Source organism: Columba livia, chromosome 1, assembly GCF_036013475.1.
Source record: "Columba livia isolate bColLiv1 breed racing homer chromosome 1, bColLiv1.pat.W.v2, whole genome shotgun sequence".
Taxonomy (NCBI): Eukaryota; Metazoa; Chordata; class Aves; order Columbiformes; family Columbidae; genus Columba; species Columba livia.
In genome coordinates, this window is record NC_088602.1 from 192,041,067 (window position 1) to 192,054,936 (window position 13,870).

The following is a 13,870-nucleotide window of genomic DNA, read 5'->3' on the forward strand; positions in this document are numbered from 1 at the left end:
AGTGATAGCTTTACTCTTAGACTCTTGCTAAAGGGACAGAGTCGAGTTAAAATCTAACTAGCACATGGACAACACCTAATGTTGCACAAACTCAAGCTCAGCTTCTTACTCTTTTAAAACCTGGTTTGTTTTGTACATCTGTTTTCTCCTCTTGCTGCTGTAAACATCAAAAAGTCTATGCTACTCTGTTTACTGGTCATTTTCAGATGTTCCCTGGAGCCTCAGGAAAGATTCAAGAATTAAAAGCCTCAGCTTTGTACAAATACCTTCATCTCGAACCCTAAATCATCTGCATCACAGTGTATGGAAGAAAGCGTGTGCACCAGGTCCCCCTGCACAAAACTACATTAGGGCATAAAAGGGGTGAAAACAATTCATGACTATGGCAAAAACAAAGAGAAACGGCATGATTGCCACATTAGCATAATTTAAAAAAATACTTTGAAATAGACAAAAAGAAGAAATGAAGATTTCATTTTCAAAATTAATGTTTTGTTTTTTTTTTTTAAATAGAATCTCACTCTTAATTCTGTTCTTATACCAGTATATCCTCAACCATAAAACTTCTTAAAAAGATTGAGATAATGCTTTTTACATATTATATATTTAATATCCATTATTTGTGAAGTTTTATATAAATGAGGATGTTCGTGTTAGCATGCGTACTATTCACATCTGGCTGACATTTAGTTCTGACATCCCTGTTTCATGCCCAACTGGATTTGCAAAACTTGTTCAGTACCCACATGTTTCATCAGACCTCAATGGTACATACTGACTTATCAGTACGTTTAAGAATAAAAAAGGTGTCTGACATAGGGTAGGAAGTCAAAACTCAAGCTTATTTCTGGAGAAATCAGTCTTCAAAATTTAACTGACAATTTATTAAGTGTATATCTATTTGAAACATCATCCTTCACCACCTGAAGCCCATAGAACAGAAATCCTCATTCCACATTATTTCAAATAGAATTTATCTTAAAAGTAAAATAAAAACGCAAGTTTAAACAACAAAAAAATCACTTCAGCCAAAACAATGTCATTCCCAAGTTTTATATTAAAAAAAATAAATATCACTGTGTTACATGTACCACCATACATGCCCAACACAAACAGTGTATCAACACAAACAGTAATGCTACTCACGCCCACAACCACCTGACAAGTCTTTAATCGCCACTACTTCTTTTTCTTAGTGCACTAAAAATACCATCAGATCTCAAGTGAGGCTCTCTTCCTTCACACATCCTTTGCTAACTTCCCACAGCAGCACACTATAAGAAAGGAGGGGAAAAAAAGCGGGTTGTACACATGCTAATAATTTCTGTTTCAGCTTTTACTAGGAGATCACTCACAAAAAACATCTGTCACAGTAAGTAAACTATGTCAACATTTTTCTAGAATCCAAGCTGTCTCTTACATGTTGAAGAGTTCTCATTATTTGGTATGATACTACTGAAGCAATGTTTGCAGGAGATGTTTCTATGCCATTGCTCACACCTACCAAATGTCAGATCTGACATTTTTTAAAATGCTGATGTTTTAAGGAATAATTTCATTAAAACTTTAAGCAGGATTTTCCTGAATCTTATGTATCTAAATTAAAGCTATAGATTATACCCTTATTTTGATACTTTTATCATTTGCATTTCCTGACAAACAAATATGATATGCTAATAAGACGGGACAGTTCTTAATGCTACAAGAGATAAGGTGGTTTTCTTAAGGAAAAAAACCTCTTTTTTTTAAACAGCTGAAGTACATACAACAGTATGGCTTACAGCATTTTTAATGCAGGATATCAAAGCTGCTTTTAGTATCTCATGCTGTACAATTTAGGACTGTGGGGAGATGAGCAAAGGTTGCAGTAACAGAACACGAGGGTAAAATACAGAAGACAAAAATAAGAACAGAGCAGGGAAGATGAATCAGTATTATCATGGAACAAGAAACAACACAAACAGGAACACAGTAACAAGTTCCAAAAGAATGAAAGACAAAAGACATTTACTCCATGTTGCTAGAGAACAGCAGCCTGCTTTCAGAAAAGTGTTAGAAAATTCAAAGCAAAGCTTCTCTGACACATCTTTGCTCCATGTGATCAATTCCTCTACCTAACCTATTACACCCTTCTGCTCCTTCTCTTGTGCAGTCCAGACAGGACTAGGAGATCCTTCTGACTCGTCTACCTCTCTAGCTGGCTAAATATACTAGAAAACATATGCTTTTTTCAAAAAAAATTTTTGTTTGTTGTGGGTTTTTGTTTTGTTTTAATGTCTATCTTTAAACTCTGTAAGAGTGAGACTTTAAGCATTTTAAATATTATTTCAGTTAAAAATGAGACACCTGTAAAGGACAAAGCTGAGGGTAACAGAGCTGAATAGGCAGGATGATGAAGAATGAGAAAGCAGTTAGGAGGGGCAAGCTGTGTCATGTGCACAGTAAGTCTTCTCGAAACTCTTGATGAAAACACCCATGTAAGTATAAAGTGAAAAAAAACTCCAAAAAATGTAAATGGGGCATTTACATATTATATTAAGCTGTTTGAACTGTAGTTTTTCTAAAATTTTTATATGTATATATATGTGTGTGTATATATATATAATCTGTTGAACTGCTAAAACTATCGTATATTAGTATCTATTTTGATACTAACCAGATCAAGTCTGAAGAGGTCTGTTAAAAATATCCTTCATAGCTACTTATTAATCCACTTCTGTGTTTGTACTCATGCTAGTAAGTTACACGTCCTCAGACAGTTTCACTTGTGCTATGGAGAGATTTTGCACAATTTACATATATTTTATTAATGTACGTGTAATATAACATAGTACTATACTTATATTATGTGTTTGTATCCTGAAACATTTGTGCATATAAAGACAGGTTAGAAAGAAAACACAGTTCACAGTCCCTGAAAAGACAAAAAATACCTTTGAGAAGATAAACAGTAGTATAAATACTTCGTAGGGAATTTTTACAGCTAAGCTTAATCCTTCTTTTGTCACAAAACTTTATTTCAAGTCAGAAGGTATCCTCAATCGCAAATGATTCTCCAAAGAAATCTGTTTCTTCTCTGTACCAGGTTATCTTCTTTCTTCCTCATGTAGTACTTTGAAGAAACAGATATTTTACTTGAAGCAAGGAAAATACCATCTCTTTTCTAAATACACTAAATAATAGTAAATAACATTCACAATACCATCCAAAAACATTTTTATAGTGTTCAGAAATATTCTGTTTCATCTTGCCAACAAGCAGAAGCACTGCAACAAAAAAAAACAGATAACTTTAAAGCCAAGCTTCCATATCACATGCAGGCATAAATGATCATGCCCATGATAAGGGTGAACTTCTTATCTCCATTTCAAGCATTTTTTTCTCATTCAGTCTAAGTAAATTGTACATTCATTAGTAGCATCTGACATTTTCACCTGATATCCCAGTTTAAAAACCAATGACCACAACTCTGTCCCTCTCAAAACAAACATTCATATTCATAAAATAGGGGAAAGGGAGAGAGAACTGAGTGTATAGAACTCCCTCTTCACTTGTCAACCAGGCTGTCCCAGGCCTCCATGCCAAGGGGTCTTTTCGCCACTCCTTAAGCCCTTTTAGGGACATATTCTCTTTGCCTTCAAGGCAAGGTGAGACTTCACAGCAGATCCAGCTGACACAGACAACCAAGCCAGGAAAGCCGACATTGTTTCCACTAGCACCACACTGAGCATTAGCAGGAAATCCAAAGAGACACTCCTGTCCCTGGCAAACAAATAGCTCAGTCTTTCTCTCCCAGAAGAGATGGTTTACAGGAGAACCATCCTAACGCTGTAAACACAGATTTTGAGAAAATACGGTTTTGCTGGAGGAGCTATCAGAAGAATTCTAATTGAGAATAAAGCTTTTTGCAGTTTCTATTCTAACCAGTGCAGTTCATGAGCTTAAATTCATGTAATGCAACCTGTAATTTAAATATGTTTTATAGAATAAGGTTACACAGGTGTTTTATTCAGAGCAGGATCCAAGACATTTTTAGTACAAGAGCAGGTAACAAAAGGATAGCCTTGCTATTCCTATTTGCTTGATTTCTGTTATCATACAGAAATCATAATACAGGGTGTTTCAAAAAGATGGACCAAATTTCAAAGCAGTATTATTAAGTAATAGGGTCCATATTTTTGAAACGCCCTGTAATTATTTTATTAAACCTATTTTTTTTTTAGGTATATAAATGAGAAATAAAAACATTTCAAGAATGAGAAGGATCAGGAAGCTCCCTGTTTTTTAAAAGTATAATTGTATTTCCTGTCCTAAACAGATTATTATGGTCTCCCCGCCACGTACTAAGCCACAGAAGACAACTCAAATCACAGGGAAAGGAAAAGAAGAATAGAACCTCAATTCCACAGCTTCCCAGTGTCAAATGCAAAGATGCTGCTGAGAGCATGGTCTGTATCCTGTGTGGCTCCCCAAAAGCAGACCCACTTCTACTATTTCAGCAGTGACTAATGCAAGTCACAAGAAGTGAACAGCTCTCAAGTAATGAGTATTACCCTGTTGCCTTTTGGGTTGTGCTTTTTTTTTCTCCTATCTGTAAGTACACTCCTATAGTTATTACCATATCACGTTCCCACCTGTAATGCGGAAGAAAGAAGGGGAGAAACACAGTAAAAATAGAAAATGTGATATGATTGCCATTATATGTGTCACATTTCAGCGAGGATTTGCTATTCCAAATCTTAAATTAAAAAAGTTCTCAAGAACTAGGAGCCAATAGTTGGGTGAGAGGTATAAACAAACAGCCGTTTCCAAACTGCTGTTTCTTCTCTCACCTCCTCTTGACACATCTAACACTACTAGATCCCTTCAATCAGGAACTAGATTTTCTTCAACCATCTAAATTGCACATAGAAGGTACTGCAGAGCACTGGGAGACTTCAGTTCTTACAGTGGTCACTAAAGGATGCAGACCAATAACATTTCAGACCTACTAAAATGTAAAATTTTAAGAGAATAGATAACTTCCGGAGAGCAGAATATTTCCATCTCTATTCTTAGGAGGCTCTTCAGCTCTATATAAGTACTCATACTACCAAAAGAGTGCCTTCCTAATCACAAATGAAGAACACATCATGGACAGAAGGAACATTTGCAAAATGTGCTAGTTCTGTGGGCTGCAGCACTCAACTCTAGGAGCTAGTATGCAATAACTTGTTCATTAACATGCTGCATGGTGCAATCTGTACTGGTGAATACATCACATAGTGCATATCGATACACTGAAACACAGAGGAAAAATAAAGTCAGTCTTCAACCACTGTGACATGAAAGAAAATTACCCCAGCAGGGAGTAGTATGAGATAATTTAAGATTATGTGCTCGATATATTCCTCATATTTCATATTTCCCAATATAAACATGTAAAAATTACTGTGTTCTATTAAACCACCACAAAATAGTTAAAGGAAAAAAAATTGTCACAAGGAATTCAAAATATGTTCTATAAATGCATTTTTAGGCTGACCAAAATTAGCTAAGCTCTATTCCAGACTGCTTACAACCTAAATTTCAATGAAGCACATGACAAAAAAACAGGTGATAAAATGAATACACTTTTCTGTCGGAGCTCATATTGGCATTTAATTTCTTTAAGACTAACCATTTTACTATGTACCTGAACAACTGAACTTGCAGTCACGAGTTATTTCACCTACGATTATAATTCAAGAAACAATTCTTGAAGACACTAAGACCAGATACTCATTTTCAGCAGACAGGTAGTACTGAAGTGGATATTTTCATTAAAGGCTTTTAACCTTGAAAGAAAATTAGAAAGACACTTCAGCTAGAACTATAAAATGCTACAGTGCTTGACATCATATAATGGAATGGTGCAAAGCATAGAGTGACCCTGAGATGGGTTTATTAGAATACAGTATTAAATATGCGAGAGCTAACGTTTGGATATTCTGTCAAAGCAACATTGTCCCTTTTAACAAATTTCTTTACAGTAGTCTAGAGCTGACTCAAAAGGCCACTGCAAAAAACAGCTACTCTTGCCTGCTCTTTGGCTATGCTATGGACTTGGAAAGCAGTTCATTTTTGCTTGGACTCTGAAGAATGATACACAAAATCCCACACACCTTCTTTATGTGTCACCTAGGAAAACTTTCCTTCAAGAAATTAATCTGAATAATGTTATGAGGAAAGACTGAAAGAGTTGGGGTTGTTCAGCCTGGAGAAAGCTCCAGGAAGACCTTATAGCAGCCTTCCAATACTTAAAGGGGACCTACGAGAAAGCTGGAGAGGGAATTTTGATAAGGGTATGTAGTGATAGGACAAAGGGTAATGGCTTCAAGCTGAAAGAAAGGACATTCAGATTACATATAAGGAAGAAAGTCTTCACTGTCAGGGTGGTGAGGCACTGGAACAGGTTGCCCAGAGAGGTGGTAGATGCCCCATCCCTGGAAACATTCAAGGCCAGGCTGGACGGGGCTCTGAGCAACCTGATCTAGTTGAAGATGTCCCTGCTGATTGCAGCGGGGCTGAACTAGCTGATCTTTAAAGGCCTCTTCCAACCCACACTATTCTACGATTCTATGATTTAACAAAGACTTTCTAGCTCAGTATTTTACCTATATTAAAACATTGTCCATCTGTGGCTAACATGCATATTACCCAATAGCATAGTCAGCTTAAAAGCTGAACTATCTTATATGAGGTGAGAGGGGGAGAAAAAAAAAACAAAACAGACAGCTCTGAAATAATATTTATTGTTAATCTACATAGAAATGTTCATCTGCATATGAAAAAAATTTTTGTACTGCATCTTACTAAGGAACCTCAGGCTTCCAAAAAATCTATACTCAACAGCTGAAACTGAATATATATTAATATATAAAAAAATGTTTCAAACAAAAAAGAAGAAAATATTAAAATTTACTTTATCAGTGAGGACATGAAAATCTGAATAAGGTGAGTTTAATTTGAGTATAAGATTAATGTAGCACGCAAGTTACTTCCCCCGTTCTAAGACACAGACTGATGGGTAAGGATATACATATGCCAGCTGTTACCACTGAGTAAGAGGTGCCCCACAAATTATAAACTGGTTACTATTACTGTAACACTGTAAAGATATCCAGGCTTCCAAACTCAATTTTTAAGTCTCAGGTACTCAAATAAAACTCCTGCTAAATTATTAAACTCCTTACAAGTCAATGCACAGGCATACAATTATTCATTACCTTTATCCATTGGCTGACTGTACATTAATAACAACGATAATGATACAAGACCCAAAACAATCAAGCTGACCACTAGCTTATCGAGGCAAAATAAACAAGCAAACAAAAAGCACTTACACATCTCTTCCACTGCATGTAGGCGGCTTCATTTGGGGTTAAATACTTCCTACTCAAACTTAATGATGACGATTGTATCTGAGGAAAAGAAGAAAGCAATTCCTTTTAATATTTTTTTAGTCATTTTAACTACCACAGTGGCAAGTCATGGGATGTTTCAAGTACTTCGCTAGGCCATAGCTAGGTCATAGGTATGAGCTCCAGCTCATATGTGACTAGCTCTCACATTTTTTTCAAAATTCCTGGCCCCCATAATTGTCAAGAAAAATTAGACATTTTCAACTCCGGAGCTCCAAAGCAAAAAATCTAAATACACCCCCTCCCAAGACGAGTTCTAAAAAGATTTAAGTCAAATTTTTGTACTTGTCTTGGTGCTGCTCCTTTTTTTCTTCAATGTTTAGGGATGACTCCATCTCAGGAAGAATAAAATCTAGTCTACCCTACATGCAAGATTCCAAAGGAGCTTGCTGACACCTTCCAATGCACTACAACATTCATCTGGCAGCTTGTTCTCCATGAACTAAAAACACTGCTTATACACTGCACCTAGCACATTATTAACCAACAACAATAGCATAGGATCAACACACGATGATCAATCCTCATGTATGAGAAAGGAATTATTGCAAGTGGAGCATATTACGTCAGATATTTCGACTTAGCAACAAAATAGACCAAAACAGTCCACCACAGCACCTATTTTTGGAGTTTCACAACTTCAGTCCCACTGACCATTATATAGACACGAGTGTCATTGTGAAGACACCATAGCTGTTTCATTGGCCCAGTACACTACAAATATACCCTGCAAGAAATCTTTCTGCCATCTCAGAAGATGCGGAAAGTCAACTTTGACTTCAAATCCAAATGCAGAAAATGCTGGACTCTGCAATGCTAAGTGGTCAGGATGCTGCTTTGTCCTCTTTTCTAAACTTCATATGGATGAAGTGTGAACAGGTGTTAAATCAGCAAAGCATTCTCCCCACCAGTCAGTACTTACCACTCTTGTTCAGATTGTGAGACGGTGTGATACACGTATAAACACACACACACATATATATATATATATATATATATATATACACACACACACTTTTTTTTTTTTCTGCTTTGGGAAGAACACTTCTCAGAGAGTTGAAAGTCCTGATTCCTGCACTACATATAACCTCTTTTACTGACATTTTCACTTAAAAATACTTCCATATTCCACCTAAAGCAAGTGAAAACATCTCCAGAGCTGTGCACCTGGCTAATTTGACTGTTGAGACACTTCAGCTGTGACTACTACAGTGAACATTTCATAGAACCATAGGATGGTTTGGCTTGGAGGAGACTTTAAAGATCATCTACTTCCAACCCCCTTGCCATGGACAGGAACACTTTCCACTAGACCAGGTTGCTCAAAGCTCCATCCAACCTGACCTTGAACACTTCCAGGGATGGGACATCCACAGTTCCACCACACAGCCTGTTCCAATTACTCACTACTCTCACTACTCATGGTGAAGAGTTTCTTCCTTATATCTAATCTAAACTTACAATCTTTCAGTTTAAAGCCATTACCCCTTGTCCTATCACTACATGCCCTTGTAAAAAGTCCCTCTTCAGCTATCTTGTAGGTCCCCTTAGGTACTGGAAGGCTGCTGTAAGGTCTTTCTGGAGCCTTCTCTTCTGTAGGCTGAACAATCCCAACCCTCTCATCCTGCCTTCATAGGAGAGATTCTCCAGTTCTCTGATCATCTTTGTGGCCCTCCTCTGGACTCAGTACAACAGCTCTGTGTCTCTCTTATGTTGGGAGCCCCAGAGCTGGACTCGGTACTCCAGGTAGTCTCACAAGAGCAGAGTAGAGGGGAAGAATCACCTCCCTCAACCTGCTGGTCATGTAGCCCAGGATAAGGTTGGCTTTCTGGGCTGCAAGTGCACATTGCTGGGTCATGTTGAGCTTCTCATCAACCAACACCCCCAAGTCCTCCTCAGGGCTGCTCTTAATCCATTCTCCGGTCAGCCTGTATTTGTGCTTGGGATTGCCTGAACCCATGTGCAGGACCTTGCAACTTGGCCTAACTAATCTTCACGAGCTTCGCATAGGCCCAATTTTCAACTCTGTCAAGGTCCCTCTGGATGGCATCCTTTCCCTACAGCATGTTGACCACGCCACACAGCTTGGTGTCATCAGCAAACTTGTAAAGGGTGCACTCAAGTCCCACTGTCCATGTCACCAAAGATGTTAAGCAGTGACAGTCCAAATAATGACCCCTGAGGAACAGCACTTGTCACTGGTATACACTTGGACATCAAGCCACTGATTGCAACTCTTTGAGTGTGACATCCAGCTAATTCCTTATCCACCAAGTGGTCCATCCATCAGATCCAGCTTAGAGACAAGGATGCCATGCATAACAGTGTCAAATGTCTTGCAAAAGTCTAGGCAGATTACATCAGTTGCTCTTCTGCTATCGACCAACACTGTAACCCCATTGTAGAAGGCCACCAAATTTATGAGACCAAATCTGCCCCTAATGAAGATGTGCTGGCTGTCCCCAATCACCTTCTTATTTTCCATATGCCTTAGCATAGTTTCCAGGAGGATCTGCTCTATGATCTTGCCAGGCAGACAGGTGAGACTGAATGGCTTGTAGCTCCCTGGGTCTTCCTTTTTTCCCTTTTTAAAAATGGGGGTTATGTTTCCCCTTTTCCAGTCAGTGGTAACTTCACCAGACTGCCGTGACTTCTCAAATATGACATATAGTTGCTTAGCAACTTCATCTGCCAGTTGCCTCAGGGCCCGCAGAGGCATCCCAAATCCCATGGACTTAGGCACCTGCAAGTTCTTTAGACGGTCCTGAACCTGTTCTTCTCCTACAGTCAGTGCTTCTTCATTCTCCCAGACCCTGCCTTTGCCTTCTATGACTTGGACTGTGTTGCTAGAGCACTTGGCAGTGAAGACTGATACAAAAAAATCATTTAAATAATGTATACAAAGAAGAAGGTGTTAGCCAAGGAGACAGAGATCTACCCGAAGCAAGGTGCTCAGCAGGAGCAGTTAGGGAACTCTCTCAAGATCTGGATTAACTCCTGAGGCAAAGCAGAGAAGTGAACCTGGCTCTCCCACATTCCTTGCAAGTGCCAGAGCCATCAAACTATAGCCAAGATAGAGTACAAATAACACATCTCTATCCTCCCACCCCACAATGTCTTCAGAAAACAACACCAAAATCTCACAACCCTTCTATTCCCATTCTTTCATTTGTTAAACATGACTATAAAATAGTTCCAAGCTGGGTCAAACATTTCATTCAATTCAAATTAATGCTTGGGTTTTCCTGTTTGTTTATTTTAGTGAGAAGAATAACAAAGAAAAAGTCATTTTAGCTGGATCTGAGCTAATTTTCTTTAGAGGCAAACAGTAATTCAGAAAATAGCATACAGAACTATAATAGATAAGCAGTATAATTACTGAAATGGTAACTAAATAAACTTAGAATCGTAGAATGTCCTGAGTTGGAAGGGACCCACAAGGATCATTGAATCCAACTCCTGTCCCAGCATAGGACAATCTCACAGTTCACACCATGTGTCTGAGGGTGTTGTCCAGTCTCTTCTTGAACACTGTCAGGCTTGGCACCATGACACCTCCCTGGGGAGCCTGTTCCAGTGCTCCACCACCCTCTGGGGGAAGAACCTTTCCCCGATGTCCAACCTAAACCTCACCCAGCACATCTTCCTGCCATTCCCTCAGGTCCTATGATTGGTTGCCAGAGAGAAGAGATCAGTGCCTGCCCTTCCTCCTCCCCTTGTGAGGAAGCTGTAGACCATGATGAGGTCTCCCCTCAGTCTCCCCTTCTTCAGGCTGAACAAACCAAGTGACTTCAGCTGCTCCTCATACGGCTTCCCCTCCAAACCCTTCACTGACTTCGTAGCCCTGTTCTAGACACTCTCCAGTAGCTTTATACCCTTCTTGCACTGTGGCACCCAGAAGCGCACCCAGTGCTCCAGGTGAGGCCGCACCAGTGCGGAGCAGAGTGGGAAAATCACTTCCCTCACCCAGCTGGCAATGCTGTGCTTGATGCACCCAAGACAACGGTTGGCCCTCTTGGCTGTCAGGACACACTGCTGGCTCACGTTCAACTTGCTGTCTACCAGAAACCCCAGATCCCTCCCTGCAGAGGTGTTCTCCAGCATCTCATCCCCCAATCTGTATGTACTGCCAGGGTTGCTGTGTCCCAGGTGCAAAATCTAGTACTTGCCCTCATTAAACTTCATGAGGTTGGTGATTGCCCAGTTCTCCAACTTATCCAGATCCCTCTGCAGAGCCTCTCTGCCCTCGAGAGTGTCAACAGCTCCTCCCAATTTTTTGTCATTAGCAAACTTACTTAGTATTCCAGCAAGTCCTGTGTCTTTTATGAAGACATTGAGGAACACTGGCCCTAAGATGGATCCCTGCAGAACCACGCTAGAGACTCGTCACCAGCCTGCCATAACCCCATTTACTAGAACCCTTTGAACCCAGCCTGTCAGACAATTGCTCACACACTGCATTGTGTGTTTACCCAGCTGTGTGCTGGACATCTTGTCCAGGATGAACCTGTGAGTGGCAGTATCAAAGGCTTTACTGAAATCCAAAAGGATCACATCCCACTGGCTTCCCTTGGTCAACTAGGTGGGTCACCTCGTCATAGAAAGAAATAAAGTTTGTTAAGCAGAATTTCCCCCTCATGAACCTGTGCTGGCTGGGACCAATGACTACATTGTCTTTCAGGTGTTTTTCAATAACTTCCGGAATAATCTTCTCCATAATTTTTCCAGGCACAGAAGTGAGGCTGACAGGCCTGTAGTTGCCAGGGTCATCCCTGTTGCCCTTCTTGAAGACTGGGACAATGTTTGCCAGCTTCCACTCATCTGGGACCTCCCCAGATTCCCAAGAGTGTTAAAAAAAATCATGGAGAGAGGTCTCGTTATGACACCAGCCAGCTCTTTAAGCACCCTTGGATGAATCCCATCAAGCCTCATTGACTTATAGGGACCTAGCTGGTGCAGCAAATCCCACACAAGTTCCAGATTGATTGGGAGTTTATCATTCTCGCAGCCACGGTTCTCTAGCCCTGGGCTGTGGACTCCTAACATATTTGGAGCAAGACTGGTAGAAATTCTTTGATCCTCTTCATATATTATTAATTTTAAAGATCTTCTTCCATATATTTGCAAAGAATTACAGAAGAGTATTGCTAAAACATGTCACAGCTGCTAAACAAAGTCTATTTTCAGCCATAATTTTCAAGCTATTGACTACTGAAATCCAGAACTGACTTTTGAATTAAATGTACAGGAAATCAGAGTACTCGGTGCAAAAATTACTCCAACGCACAAAGGGAAAAATATATCTGTGTGACACTTGTGAATGTAAACTAGCAGACATGACTTAAAGAAAGAAAAAAAAAATCCAACAAACTTTCAGGCAAATATAACAGTGAACTAGTAACCCCTCTAAATCTTCAAAGAGGGATTGTTCAACCCTAAATGCCATTACAAAGCAAAGGGGAAGGGAAAGAAGTGAGTGATGGAAGGGAGGCAAGTGTGCAGGAAGAACTAAACAGAGCACAAGGGTTGCAAGTTTAAACAAAGATTATGGGAATATCTAAATATTTCTTACATCAACATCCACTGAAAACCAGTCTCACACAGGTTACAGAAAAGACTGATATTTTGCTTTCCAATATGTTGCTCAATATCAAAAATTCACAACTTGTTCTGAATTATCACAGCTGAATGAAAATAACGACCTTAAAAATCAGGCTATTTCCCTGTTGTTGTTTTAACAGGCCATCATACTATGTTGTCTCATTAAAAACAAGTAAACAAACCAAAAAACACAACAACTAAACAAATTAATATTACCATGCTTAAAACTGCTTAAAACTATGTATCAGACTACATAATTGAGGATAGAAGTTCCTCCACCTCAGGAAAACAAAAACAACCTATAAAAGCTTTAGTTGTTGTTCTTTATGTGCTTTAAACTCTAAACTTCACTTGAAAGCTATCTTTAGGCCACAGAAACCACTATTTTTTCCACTAATTGGATGAAATCAAACAAACTTATAGTTGTGACTTGACAGATACCAATGATGCCAATAGCAAATTGAAAATAAACAGCCAAAGTTGTACAGAAAACAATGCACATTTGCCATGTGCAAGAGAACACCTTTTTGTGAAGCCTGCTTTGAATGTATGCACTAGAACAGACAGCATTATGTACATTACATTAATTTATGTCAATACTAGTAAAACACCTAGATTGTCCCTACTCATGGGAAAAAAAAGTCAGTCATGCTGATGAGTTAAACACTACGGTCTACATTGTGCAAAATCCCCAACTAAACTACCTATAATGCCGCTTTCTAGCTAAACCTAAGCTAATATACATGTATAAGCACAACTATTTGCATATTTTAAAATGTACATTACAGTGGGAACCTCATAGCACATACGCTTATTTTGAAAATGAG

General features: G+C 39.1%; 1 protein-coding gene across 4 annotated transcripts in view; it reads right to left on the minus strand.

Moving 5' to 3' along the window:
* The window catches only part of ZBED4 (zinc finger BED-type containing 4), a 30,317-nt gene that overhangs the window by 12,573 nt on the left and 3,874 nt on the right, over positions 1-13,870 (minus strand). For 2 of the 4 annotated variants that reach the window (XM_005498159.4, XM_065048946.1), the window contains exon 2: positions 7,365-7,442. The exons of 1 other annotated variant lie outside the window; for it this stretch is intronic. The gene's annotated coding sequence lies outside the window, so the exon portion shown is untranslated. Of the gene's footprint in view, positions 1-2,933; positions 3,113-7,364; positions 7,443-13,870 lie in introns of all 4 variants that reach the window. One more of the 4 variants, XM_065048949.1, reaches the window with a different exon arrangement.